Below are 14784 nucleotides of genomic sequence, written 5' to 3' on the forward strand. Positions count from 1 at the left end.
ATAAACACAGACGGGAATTTTCTGTGTGGAAAAGATTTTATCAAACCCAAGCTCAGTGTCAAAAGGTAATTCGGTGAGCTCATGTTTTATTACAGTAATGTTCTCGATCATGCAAAAAAGATCAGCGAACACGTGGGGCCAAAACAAATATGAACACAAGTGTGTCTCGTTTTCTGGAGCAAAACAATATTAAAAATACACACGGGAACAAACGATGAGGATTATCTCTGAAGTCGCAGAGCTGTGTGAAACAATGGCGCGCTTGATGTTGCACAAACTGACGGCAGCCTAGTGTATTTATACAGCCATATTAGTCAGGCTTGAGCCCTGGCCAGTGAGGCCTAGGGCTGAGAAACAAAGAGCAGCCATCAAACTACACACATGTGTACTTGTCCGTACACACGGACAAACACACACCCACCAGCCATGATCTAACACTACAGGGCCTCTTTGTTCAAGCTACAGCCAGACTTACTTGGCCCTGCCTGGCTCACCACAACACGCAGTCCAGTACAGATGATAACAGCTCACTCAGGCTCTTCAAAGACACAGACTAATCCGGTTCTTTGGGTCATACTGATGAACCGACTGGAATGAAATGAATGATGAAAAGGACAATAATAACCTGCTGCAGAGAGAAATAATAAATAGTGTCCAGAGCATGCGTGGAAGTTTTCATCATGTGCATTTCAGTTCCTGTAGTCTTCAAATGTGTGCACGTTTACAGATAATCTACACAAACTGTGTGCACAATGTCAGCGCATTAAAAATATGTGTACTACACACCCATCTATTCTGTGCAAACAAATTCAAGCATTCATCTGGAAACATCCACTAATGCAAAAACTTGGTCTCATACCCCCAGGTGGTGGCACTGACTACAAAATAGTAAGAAAAAAAAAACAACATATACAACACAGGCTTAATTATCTATCACCTTTACTCACTTAATCCAGTTATTAGCATGAAAGGATCCTGACAAAGCAGAAGGTGACCATGAGGTCATCTTATGAGTAATGCCATGGGCTAAGGGGAGGTTTTCAAGGAGAACAACACAAGCTCTTTATCAGTTTTTACCAATGAAACTGTTCTCCAGCAACCCATTACTCACCACCTCCCTTCATTTGAAACACAGGAATGCTTTATAAAGAAGGCGTATCAAAGTCCAAGGTGCCGTTTTTGACAGCAACCCACGGGGTGAAAATGTGGGATGAGTAAAGAAGAAAAGATGAAAGATTTGGTCAGCACTGACCTTTCTGCCACAGAGTGAGAGCCACTCATTATTCACATTAAGTTATTCAGCGGCACAGAGAGAAATACTGAACTGCAGGCAAGCGAAAGCCAGTGTCGAGATGCCGACAAGTGTGAAGCAAATTCCTGCAAAGGTTTAGGTCACTGTGCCTGCTCCTCTCTGATAGCCTGAGGCAGGATGTAGGCAAGCACAGCCACAGCACCCACAGGAAAACACTCCATTTCCTGTTTGCAGGAAATAGCTCCAGCTTCCAGAGAAATCTCTGTGCAAACTATTAAAAACTATTCTGTGCATAGCGTTATCTCATAACATGAAACCTCACAGCTCACAGGGAGGGAACGTTAGAGGCGGAGTGGCCACCGCATGATGACCAGGAGGCTATTTATCTCAACGTGATCTTAGTCAAATATACCAGGGTCACATTGCTGTTACTAGCTGACCCTGTTGCCAACCTGCTCAATTGTACTGCAGAAAGAAAAAGTTACTCATGTAAGCATATGTAGATTGAAGAGGAGTAGATGGGATGCACTGATGCGATCTTCTTAGCTGATACTGCTGTTGAAAGTACAACGTTGGCTAACAGCAGCATTTCTACGTTTCATTTTGTTCTCATTCAGTTTTCTTTCTCGGCTAGCGAAGCCAATAAATATTCCTTTTTTAAAAAACACCTAACGTCTCTTTTTAAATATACAACACATCAGATAAAAATCAGCTGCTAGCAATTACCATCTGTCATCTTTATTTGATCATAGGCTGATACCAATGTTCAACCAATTCATCAATGCACAATAGAGAATGATATTAAGATGAATAGACTGGTGACTCTGACAGTATCACTACCCTTTACTAAAAAAAACTCAGTCCTTCACTGGGGCATTTATATCCATGGAAACCATATCTCCCGTCTTAATAGACCCAAAGGAAAGAGTGAGGCAGCAGTACACTCAAACAACACTTAATTAGAGACACACACACTCTTTCCGGAGGACATGCACTCAACAGCAAACAAATGCGATGTGTAAGCCTTAGTGGTATGCTTTTACATCCTGTCTTTCAGATTAATGTCTACTGTGCAGCTCCACGAAGAACACATTTAACAACAACCGCAAGAAAATGACTCCCGTCACCTTCAGCGGTAAACAGATGAATTCAGCAGCAGCAAATTTAAAGGCAGGTTGTTACTATGATGGGAGGAGAGAGGGCGCACGGACGAGCGCTTGTAGCCAATAGGCAGATGACAATGACGGCGATGACGATGACGATGATGCAGAGCCTCAGTCAGCAATGATGTACGGTTGTGCTGACATGTTCAAATATGCTTGAGATAATTAGTTTCAAATAGCAGCTCTACTCTGTCACACAGCTCCTTGGAGAGAGAGGGGAAAAACTCCCCATCAGGACTCTCCTTAAAGCAACACTCAAGATACACAGTCACAAAAAATAAAAACATTCACGCACACACCTCTGACTAAAATGATCTGACAGACTCAGTGCTAGAATGGTGAGGGTAGGAATAAAATACAAAACCTATAATCCAGGCTTTTGGATTAAAACGTTAATCTGAGCCACGCTTCTCTATGAAGTCTACCGCTGCCGTCTCATGAGAGCAGACAGAACAGGATGGATGGATGGATGGATAACACCTCTTGTCAGCAAGAATGGCTCTTACAGTAAACTGCAGAACTGCCAAGACTCAAATGAAAGAAGCAGAACATACATGCAAACAACCGTGTCTTAACCCTGAGGATGTCGGCCAACTAGGAAACGACCAGTCAAATCTTGAACTAAATCTGATTCTGAATTCGATTTTGAGAGAATATCTTGTCAGTTAATTGCGTTACAGCCTCTGTAAAGAAATTGCTCATCTAGATCATTTATACAGAAGCTCTTAGCGTTTAAACAGATTATACTGGTGACTGCATTGATCTTTTTTAAGCATAATGTCCATTTGCAGCTTATATTTGTATCTAGATCTCAATGCAATGAATGCAGTGATGTTGTTGCTTCATTAGAGGCTCTGTGTCAGGTGCAGGCTCTTCTTATTGTCACTGACCACAGTGCAGCTCCACAGAGCTGGTGTGCAGTGGGCTGTTCACTGCTATCCACTGACCCAAACACACAGCTAGGCTAGGCTAGGCTAGGCTAACATCTCATGTGCAGCTTATCCAGCAGCAAAGTCATCTCAGCCCAACCACACTAATTGTTCTCTGCCTAGGGAGACAGGAAGTGCTGAGGTCATAGAGGACAACAGTAACTTCTGCTGTGATTCTGACTTTCCATTTTAAGTTTAGTTTAGGCTGCGAGTTTCTTAGATATTTAAAAATTTCAAACAGCCTCATTGACAGCAGTTTATAACTTTGGTGATTTTTATCCAAGGAGTGGGCAATGTTTTGCTTAAACGAGCAGTTTTAGTTTCTTTTGTTCTCTTTTTCTGTGTGCAGATGGGTGTGGAATGTACCAATGAACATAAATCCAATGCATGAACATGCTTTAGAGGCTGTATTCAACTATTCTACTAAACATCAAACTATACATGAGAAAGGGTTCAAATTTCTTTGACATCTTGAGAGGAAATCGCTTCATGAGTCAACCTCTTTCTTTTTAACAGTGAGTTTATCAGAAGTCTTTGGTTTATCACATTAAACTATATGCAGGTATCTAGGTATCTATATTTTCAGTGCAGATAAAGCGTGGTATCCTCAGTGCCATAAGGACACATACAGGAGGTGAAACCTTTGTTTTGCCACTGTGAACTGTATCCAGAGAACACAAACATCCACTACTGTGCTTTATTTTTGTGTCGGTGGAAACAAACTGTCAGCCAAAGCGCTGGAATGATAACCAGATCCAGCACTTGAAACTCTGAATTCAGCCAATAACCGAACACACAACAATCAGTTTTCCCACCCTACCCCTCCCTTCCCACACATGCACACATTACAGGAATGCACAGATAAGGAGACGAGGCTCTCACTCAGCTCATTTCTCATTCCAAATGGTTTCCCTCACATTAGGCTCTGCAGCTTTCTGCCATAACCGCCCTCTCTGCTTCATTCTCGCTCCTTTTTCCTTTTCCTTTTAACACTCAGTGAGCACAAAATGAAAACTCTGGCACAAATCAGCACAAGTGAAAATGTGAGTGTAATGTGAACGTGACTGAGGTGACTTAATATGAGGGAAACAAAATACATCAGATTCAGATTTCGGTGAAAAATGGCAATAACCCACAGTGGCTTTCAATATAAGTGATCGTCTATTCACCTGAAGACATGTGCTGCCATTTACTGTGATACATGTTAGCTCAGAGGTGTGATAAATTCAGTACTTCAGGGGAAATAAAATCTAAATTACTCTCAATAATTTAATTAATAACCAATGAAAAGAAACCGCAAGTTCAACAAGAGAATTGACCTATAATATGTATATATACAAATTTAAACAAGAATCTCAGTTACATTTTGGGCATCAAAGTAAGCATGGGCAATATCTTGAATATACTTAATGTTTGGCAGCTTGCTCTGAGTGTCACATCTTTTTTTTTTTTTCAATTGCGATACAAAAAAAGCACACCCTCCCCCACCCAGAGAAACAACTTTTCTGTGCAAATGCATGCAGACCTGGTTGCATAGACAGTATAACAGATGTATGTTTAAGTTATGGTTACATGAAGTTTCAGAAAATGATTTTTTTCAGGCTGATGACATGAACGTGATTTTAATTAGTCAATGAATGTGCAATTTCACAGTCAGAGCCACCCCTCACTTGTCAAATCCAGGTTTAAAACACCAAGATGACAACCATGCAAAGGCTCAACTCAGCTCCAAAACAGGACTTTAAAAACCAGTGGGTGGGATCACAGTCCATCTTTATGTACCATGTATGGATGCGCAGCCACATCCCCTCAGTCTATAATGTGCTACTAGCAACTTGATAAGCGGATTAAACAAAGACTGTCATTCTGGTTTCGAAAACAGAAAAACAAATACAGAGTGAATAGCAATTACACCGTTATCCCAAATTTTCTCCTCCCCAAATTTGAGATCAGCAAATAACTGTAATGCTAAGTTGATGTACTAGCACAGAGGGCATCCTTCTCTAGTCTGTGTATCTTGGTAACACTGTTGTGCATCTCTCAGCTTGTTTGTGTCTTGCTAGCTTGCCAGAAACTTCCCCGGCTGTGTTGTGCGGTTTGTGCCTGACAAAGGAGTGAAATACAACCATTTGACAGGCACTCAGCCCAAGGCTTAGTTACAACTCTCAGCTGTTGAGATGGGAGAGTCAAATGGAAAGCAGTGGATTGACACTGACAATTGATTTATATTAAAGTTAAGATTTTGATTAGCTCAATGGGTATGATGGGAAACAGACACACATTGTCAGGAAATAAAAAGCTGTTCAAAGAAGGAAGATTATAGTGGGAGCATCAGGATGTCAGGTGCAATGTTAGGGCAACGGCAAACCATTTATACATTTTCATTTTGTATTTAAAATTGCTCAAAAAAATAGATATGAACGTTTAAATGTTTTTTACTATATTAACTATTATGCTTGTGGGACTTTATGCAAACACTGTGTGCAAAGGGTAAACTGAGTATTTATACAAGTAGTTAGCCAAGCTGTCACTGCTTGTGGTATGCCTTTTCCTGGCGTTTAAATCAACACTAAGATTATGTTAAAATAAGTATCAATATGAAACATATTCATGGAGAGCCTAACCATTTCATTTGACACACAGCAGGTTGTTTTATGGCAAAGCCAAGCAGCAGAGTTCAAAGCGTGTCCGTGTTACACACTAAACATTGACAAAACACTGGCATTCTTCATTTATGTAAATTATGGTTTCTGCTGCAGCTGGAAGTCACTGTACTACATAGACCAAGGAGGCAAGCACACGCGTATGCACACATTAAACACAGGTGTGACTCAGCAATGCCTCTTTCCGCTGTACTCATGTCACTCCAGGAGTGGCAAAATTAGTCCAAGCGGCAAAAACCACTGTACAGAGAGTTTGTGAGCTTACGAAGATAAGAGCAGAATTTTAGCAATCCACAGAAGTATAAACACGATGCCTTTCGCATTGCACAACATTCCCAAACTACGCAACTCAGAAACCACAACTCATAGTGAGCAGAGTCACATGGTGCCATAAAACAAGAGGCCCAACCCACTCAATGGCATTCCCAAGCTTTCTGAGGACTTTGCTACAATAGGCATGTTGTGGGCCAGAATCTATAGTGAATTAATGAGTTACCATTGAGCACAAATTTTCCCAGCACTTAACTGGCAACACAATTACCGTTCCACAAAGTGATGGTAGATCGGGAGGGGTCAGAGCATTCTTTACAAAGATGTACAACTACAGAAAGACAACAACACCCAAAACTACTCCAAGACAACAAGAAGAAATATTGAAGGAAGATTATCTTTGGAATTCATCTAATTAGAATACGCAAATGAGTAATAAAGGCTTACCTCACTATTCAGTAATGTAGAACGTGCAGTAACCAAAAGGTGTAGGTCATTTAACTATTATTAATATTATCCGCATCTATGAATCTTTGTATTGCTTGCTAAAAATGAGACATTCACATGTACAAAAAAAGATTTTTTTTCACTTTTCAATTGATTTCAATTGATATTTTTTTGTTATCTTACAATATATTTGATTATTTTATTTTATTGAATCATTTCACTGCTTTCCTGAAAAAATAACAACACACACAAATAAAAACAAAGGGAAACAAAATTGCATCATTTGGGGCTTTGGCAATAAAGCCATAAACACAGCTGGTCAATATAAAGTTGGCAGAACTCATTCCTTCCATGTTTCGACAAACAACACAAACGGCCAATGACAATGAGAACAAGGCCACACTGAACCAATCGTGTGACTGGAATAGAGTATGAGCCACGTCAGGTTAGGCTGACACACAAAGCACAAAGTGTAGTGCAGCACATATGCTAACATTTGAACTACCGCAGCCATACACACCAGTGTTTGGGGGTGTTAGCAAGATAAAAGGGAGAAATTTGGGCTATTTAAAGTCCGAAATAGAAGCAGATAGGACTGTGTCGAAGGCAGGTAACACCACAAGTCATGTGAAGCAGCGCCATACTTTAGATTATACACAATGCAAAACCATACAGTCTCAGACTCTTTCTTCTTCCATACCATACCTTATGACAAAAACTTCACTGTAAAAGCACAGTCAAAAATATTAGATTATTTAACTCTGTGATTTACGTAACTGGCCCTCATTACCAACCTGGCCATAAACATTTCTGTCAGACAGCACGGAGACACTACTGCACTTCTTGCGTCTTTTTAAAAAATGTATTTTTGTTTTGCTTTGGAGTAAAGGGTGACCACAATTGAGTAAATGTACAGGTTTGTTTACCCTCCCCCTCATGTTCACACGTGAAACATTTCTGAAATTCAACTCAATTCAATTTTTTCATATAGCAGCAAATCACAATAACAGCTGCCTCAAGGTGCTACTGAGGATATGTTCATAATGGTTTTTTTGTCTATTGATTTGTAGAGTTTTTCAAACTGTTTGATATTATTGGCAATCTATTAAAAAAGGAAAGCTACAGTATACAGGTGTGTTTTATGTTTATTTTTGTATGAATATCTACTGTATTTATTTAGAACTGACCAAAGAATTTAGTTTTCCATTTTGTTTGTATTCTATTTTATATTCCTATGTTACTCATTTAAAATGTATTTAAAGTTTTATACTGTTCTACAGTGTATTTATCTTCATCTAACTAAAAATAAAGAATACTTAAACCAAAATTAACCTCCTCTCTGCACATAACAGCAGTAAAAATGAACCTTGAAGCTGATTGATATATTATTGATATTATTGATGAACTGCGGTAAAAAAAAAGGACAGCAATAAAATCCCCCCCCCAAATGTCATAATCAGTGCGTCCTTATCCCTTGTGTTACAGCGATTCATGCAGATAACCATCGATGATCTGGTGTGTAAGCACTGCAAATGTCTTGTCATAGCAGTACAACTGCTATGCATGAGCACATGAAGCTAAAGCATCTGAGAGGGCAAATGTAACAAGTAAGCACAGTCCTGTTTAATTTCAGTCCTACCCAAGCATGATACGTGGTTATCAGCACGCAGAATGTGTGGGAGCTTAGCTGTACATATTACTCCAGTGATGAAAAGAATCCGTTTCATTTGAGTTTTTAAGTCAAGAGCCTTAAAAGCTTTTCTTTCTTTCTTTTTAAATTTGACCAAGAATCTTACATAATTAATGTTATAATACAGCAGGAATGTGACAATTACAAGATGATCAATGAATAAAATGGTGGATTATGTTTTTGGAGAACCTGTAGAATAATGAATATTTTAGTTCTTGATTGACTTTCTGAGGAAACAAATTATGCTTCTCACTAAGCATTTGTTATTTTTATCTTTGTTTATACGTTTCCATATGCAATCAGTTTACTAGCAAACAAATCCCTTGCTCTCATTTTTAATTTCAAACACTGCAAACCAGCTACCTCTAACGCATCTCTTTCTTTGATTTTTTTACGTTTGCAATCACCTGCTTCGCTGCTTCAGAGAGGATCTCATTCTGCAATCAGACTCACTAACTCAGCTGGCAATGGTGGAACTGATTCTGCACTGAAGATCTATTGCGAGCTGTGGTTACAGAGCAGAACGAGAACTTGACTAGCCAGCTGCAAGTTGGTGGAGTCTGTCAGCAGCATAGGAGGCACACTAGAGAGGCAGCAGAATGTATTGGCTCCTTTTTACTTTGTTTAAACTCAAAAAGGGAACTAGGGAATTCAAATATTTGAAGAGTCAAAACTTTTTTTAATCATTCATTCAGGACAGCATGCATTTGGACGTGCACATGTACAAGAACCTAACCAAGGGAAACACTATAGTCCCACTATTACAACTACAACCTAGAGACATTAGAGAGTGAGTTAGAGATTGCAGGTTCACCAAGTTGTTTCCGTTATGAAAATGACATGCTACAAAGGCTACAGAACAATGTTTAGGTTCCGTGTATGTCCCATGTTTACTCTGTAATTCTGCCTGCCACCAGGTTTGAAGTGTCCCAGAAAAATGGAGGCTCAATTGTGCTACCTAAACACTGTTGACTGCCAATTTAACAGAAAAAGCAGAGGATGCACAATGTTTTAACCTTACCACCTTAAGCAAACGATCTTTTAAAGCAACAAATATCAGGTTTAAAAATTTACTAGTATGACAGCAGTTCCCCAAACACTGAACAATACAGTTTACAGGCCCCATCTATTTTACACTAAAGCTGAGGAACAGATATAGAGACAGAGAGGAAGATAAAGGATTCAAAACTAACAGCAAGAGAAGATAAGGATGGACAAAGGGTTGTTTATAGAGAGTGCTTAAGCTGTTGATGATGCTTAATGATGATGAATGATGGGCTCTTGCTTACAACATGGTGCTGGGATCAAATTGCTTGATTATCATGTAACAAATACACTGATGGGAGAGTTGACGGAGAACAGCAGTGGCAGCTGAGGATGATTCGGTGAATATATAATACCAATTCTGAGCTAATATGTCACTAGCAGGCAGAATATGTGTTGATATTGGACTAGTGTATGAACGCAGAACCTTTTTTTATACAAACAGTTTGTTAAATTTTAAAAAAGCAAATTCATGAGGATCAATTCTGACATCTGATTATTCCAAAATTTGAGCTTAAGCTGCAGAAAGTGTCTTCCATAGGCGGGCAACCGGCTGCCAAAATGAAAAGACAGTGCAGTGCTCCCAACACTGTGGAAGATAAGCAAATGAACACACGGCAGGCAGAGACAGAAAGTAAAAGAGCGAGAGAGAGAGAGATTGTGTGTATGTGTGTGTGTGTGTATAGGCATGTAGGGCAACAAGCCTTGGGATGAATCTGTTCCAGTCTCTTTCTCTCTCCCCTAACCAGCTGAGCCACGGCTGCCACATGCACTCTCTCTTGTACCTCCCCTCTTCCTCTCTCTCATCGTCTCTCTCTTGCTCTCACTCTGTCTCTCTCTCAAACACACACACACACACACACACACACACACACACACACACGGTGTTAAATCCCTTATGCCTGTAGCGGGAATGATAAATCCCTGCGGAGTCCTGCACTGCACTGCCCTGCCAGAAAGGACGTAGGGCCGGCTTGGAGTGGTCCTTGCTTGGCTGGATGGGCTTTATAGTAAGGAACAAGAAACTATCAAAGAGTAACAACAGAGAAATTTGAATCTCAATCACTGGTATTAGCAGGTACGAGACAGGTGGTGAATTATTTTATTCCCACAGCCCTAGATGACATTACAACTGCGAATGAACAAGTCTATCTTCCAGAGGGAGCTACATGACATTTAAACTTAACATTAAAGCTCGTCATAACTGAAGCAAGGTTTAAACTTCCTGGGCAGACCCCTGCTATGATCTTTTTTGCATGAAACAACGAGCTTGTACAACCTCGCACAGACACACAACATGTTCAGTTTTCAGCCCAATTTCAAGAGTGAGCCACAACAAAACAAACGCATCATCAAACCCTTACAGCTACTAAAATGAAATGCAATTCATCAAGTTGTTGCATCCTGTTTTAAACTGACTATGGTGGCAGGAGAAAGCAAGAGTTCACACCACACCAATGCTATTGCACAAAATCAGAGATGTGGAACAATCACATCCAAGGATGTGGTGCGCTCATTTAGTAAACTGCAAGGATTCCCACTGATGTCTCAGTGAAGCAATCACATCCATGGAAAAGAGACAGAAATGCTTATATTCATACTGCATGAGAAAAAAATAAGAATTAACAAGGAGTGTTAGTGGTATTTAACATTTAAGGTTTTTTGTAATTCCAGTCAACATAGGATTACTGATCATTAATCTGTTGTTCGACAGTTTCACAACATCCATCTCAAGACAGAGCACAGCATCAACTGTAATGCAAGGCATTAAACAAAATGTGTGGACTGTTTTGCAAAACTACTACTAGTGCTATGCCACAAAAGCCTCTGGCCCACACTGGGAAATTCAATTTATTCCCTCTATTTTAATGTTGCATTTGAATTCAATCAAAGCAGATATTAATGGGCTAGACTAAAGTTATAATGCCACGATTATAGAAGACAGAAGCAGTCTTTTAAGATCTGCCATGTGACTCAGATTATAGCCGGTGCATCTCTCCCTCCCGCTCCTTCCTTTTCTCCATTTCACTCCTCCGATAACCCCTCCTCCCTCAGAAGGCATTTTCTGTTTTCCTTCTCTCTTTCTCTCTCTGCTATCCACCTGCCCCCTGCTGTGTGTATCTGCCCTGGATTTCCCTCCAGAGATGAAAGGATAAGCAGGTCAGATATCCTTGATAACTGCCACACTTTCGAGTCCCCTGATGTTGAAACATCACAAGCAGCTGCTTTCTTTCAGTGCGTTTACTTAAAGTACGGCACGAGGTGATGCCTACAGCATAACAGTTCACTATCTGGCTCTTCTGCAACATAACCTCTCTTAAAGTAAGTTTACGCTGAGTGTGTTTTAAAAGTTACATTGTGTCTTTTTTCATGGATCAATGCCTAAACATTTGTCCCAGACAAAATAGCATGTTTAGATTGGTCCCAGCCGGGGACAAATTAGCCAAAAAACAAACAAAACACAAAATAACTGAAGTCCAGCTGCACCAACAACCTCCCGGCTGCTGCCTTCAACTGGCATCCCTCTCATCCTATACAAAGACAGCTTAGACCTGCTCTTAAAAGGGCTGAGACAGGACTTTGAATCAAGAGTTAATCAAAGACCCATCTGTAGTTGTGTTTGGAATTTTGGTCTCCTTTGAGGTTCTCAAAAGATCGCAGAGCTGCTGCGTACTCAGACAGCAGAAAGGCAGGACCCACCCTCCACTCATCACTCTTTGCCATGTGCAGATCTCAAAATGACCTTCAGTGAGACCAAGAGTGGGCGAGTGGGCGTCCACAACGCCCAGCATTTGTGCAAAACAGGCTGTACGCAATGACAAACATGTGTAAACGCATCTGCATGTACAAATATCTATTCTATCATGTGACCACATCTGTTTTGAACAATGTCCAGTCTTCATGGATATTCCTAAAAATATTTTGAGAGTTTTTATTTGTTCACACTTGTTAGGGGACAACAAAAGCTGTGTGAAATCTTCATAGAAGTGTATCTGCAAAAACCTGGATAAATAATGAATAAACTCGTGGTGCAACTCTGTGTCAAAGACACAAGGCGACACAAGGGCTGATATATTAATCACTTGCCATATAAGCCCCAGTTCTTCAAAAAGATGGAGAGCTTAAGACACATGACAAAAACATCATCAGGACTCTTTTTCTCTCCTTAGCACTTGCTTGTCTAATTGCATTTCCCTCCTTCAGTGATGTAAATGGAGATGTGTAATCATCAAAGCAAAACAGAGGCTGTTCTTGGCCCGCTGTGCAACTCTAATTAATACAACCTCCTCCATCCAAACGTAATTTCCATTTATTTCAGTCCGTCTACTCAAAACACAGCCGTCTAAAAAGCCAGAGGGATGGCTGTTTCTCTAAACTGCATCTCTTTTCTTGTGGTACATTCAAAGAAGTGAGCAGGGATGACTGAAGGCCAAACACACAGAATGAGGCCAACATTTAGTGTAGTGAAGGAAAGTTAAGGCCAACTCCTCACTGGATTAACGTGTATTCATTTTCAAGTAGTTAGATATCAGTTAAATGACTGGTTATATTACATAGTGATTTAATGAAAATCCATAAATGCTAGGTATGACAAGTCTAGTCTTAAAATCATTACTTAAACACTTTCCACTAAATTCTGGAAACAAACGCAGCCAGATATAGTTTCTTTTCTCTTCCCAGTGCCACAACATGACCTTTGGCACCCAATGGAAAGAAGTTTCCCTTTCAGTCTTATGACAGAGACATATTCTCCCCAAACTGTTATTTTATTCTGCAGATCTACCAAAACAAACTGAAAAGCAGCTTGAACTAAGATTAGGGTAGATAAAAGGCTTTACTCTTATTCACTCTAATATCCTTATAACAACTGAGTGGAAGTTAAATGCTTATAATAAATCACACTAACCCAATGGCACACTAGCAGTGGACAGTATTGTGCAATAACACCACTGACCTCTGAGACATGAGGCCAACACACCCACATATGTAACTCTATTCCAGAAACAATGCACCACAACATTTTATTACAGTTGATCATCAACTGTGGAATTCTGTGGACTGTGACAAATACCGGTGCGGCATAGGAATCCAGCACTACTCATTAGTGGGAGTTAACATGTGGCTATTGATGCTGGACTGCAAATAACGTTAAGAGCACAGCTAACAGCAGGAATACAGGAACATTAGCACGGTCAAACAGAAGGTATAAGTTTTATTATTGACAGTGGAAGATGGAATTTAAAAAATAAAAAAAATTTGGGCGGTTTTTTTGGCTCTGTTTCTTGAATTTGAAAAGAAGACCCTTGGTTTTGAGAAGTGTGAACAGTTATCCAAAGCTGAAACATAACCTTCCCATTAGGGATTGTTTCTGGCATGAGTTTTGAACACAAAAATATTAATTAAGTTACAAAATTGTGTCCTGTTTTTTTAAGCTGTTTTTTTATCCAAAATATATTTTTTTGTGTTGTTGTTTTGTTTTTTTTACCTCCGCATGATGGGATGTAATGGGTGATAAGGCACCTAAGAAGATTTTTGTTGAACAACAACCTTTTAAAAAGAATGTACTTTCAAGTACCAGGCATGAAACTGATAAAACGTGTTAGCTGTTGCGATTAGACAATACTGAACAAACAGGAAAAACATGCACAGCCAAAGATGACTACAGCCACAAAGAACTCTTTAAATAATAAACAGTAACGAACCCCCTGCAAACTACGTCAGGTTAAACAAGCATGTCGCAACTGTACCAAAACTACGTGAGGGTGATCTTCCAAGAAAAGTCAAGCAGTTTCCAGTAAAAATCTAACAGTATTTTTGTTTTAAATACCCATCCCTGCTTCCCATAACTGGAAAGTGTTAAATTACACCAATTCATCAAACTGAGCCATGAACTGGAGAATTGTTCAACAGCATCAACTGGAAACTGTCCCAACAACTACATAGATAATGAAACAGGAGGCTAACTGACTAGTCTGAAAATAAGAAAACACAAAAAAAGTGTGGCTAACGTTTGCAGTGCTAGCAAGTCTACACACTCGCTTTCTTTAAAATGGGCATCTGTGTTTATCTTGCATTTCATTCTGCCACAGCCCATTTTTATCTTCTAGATGACAATACAATACAAAACATCTATCCTACTTTCCAACTTGAATAATACTGGCGTGGCATGACAGTTTGGCCACACCAGCTTTTATCCACTGGTGCCAACTATCAAAGGTAACAAGCTTGACCATCTAGTGAAATAATCAACCAACCTGCCCTTACTACGTGTAATGGTCAGACAACTGTGGTTCTTCAGCTCCCGCCTTCATCAGTGTTACTAAAC

The 14784-nt window shown here is 39.8% G+C and overlaps 1 protein-coding gene across 12 annotated transcripts in view; it reads right to left on the reverse strand.

Annotated features, from left to right (window-relative positions):
• tjp1a (tight junction protein 1a) overlaps positions 1–14784 on the reverse strand; it is a 102277-nt gene that overhangs the window by 31974 nt on the left and 55519 nt on the right. The gene's annotated exons all lie outside the window — the stretch shown is intronic.

The sequence above is a fragment of the Haplochromis burtoni genome, unplaced genomic scaffold, assembly GCF_018398535.1.
Source record: "Haplochromis burtoni strain Fernald_Lab_line unplaced genomic scaffold, NCSU_Asbu1 Contig_59, whole genome shotgun sequence".
Lineage (NCBI taxonomy): Eukaryota > Metazoa > Chordata > Actinopteri > Cichliformes > Cichlidae > Haplochromis > Haplochromis burtoni.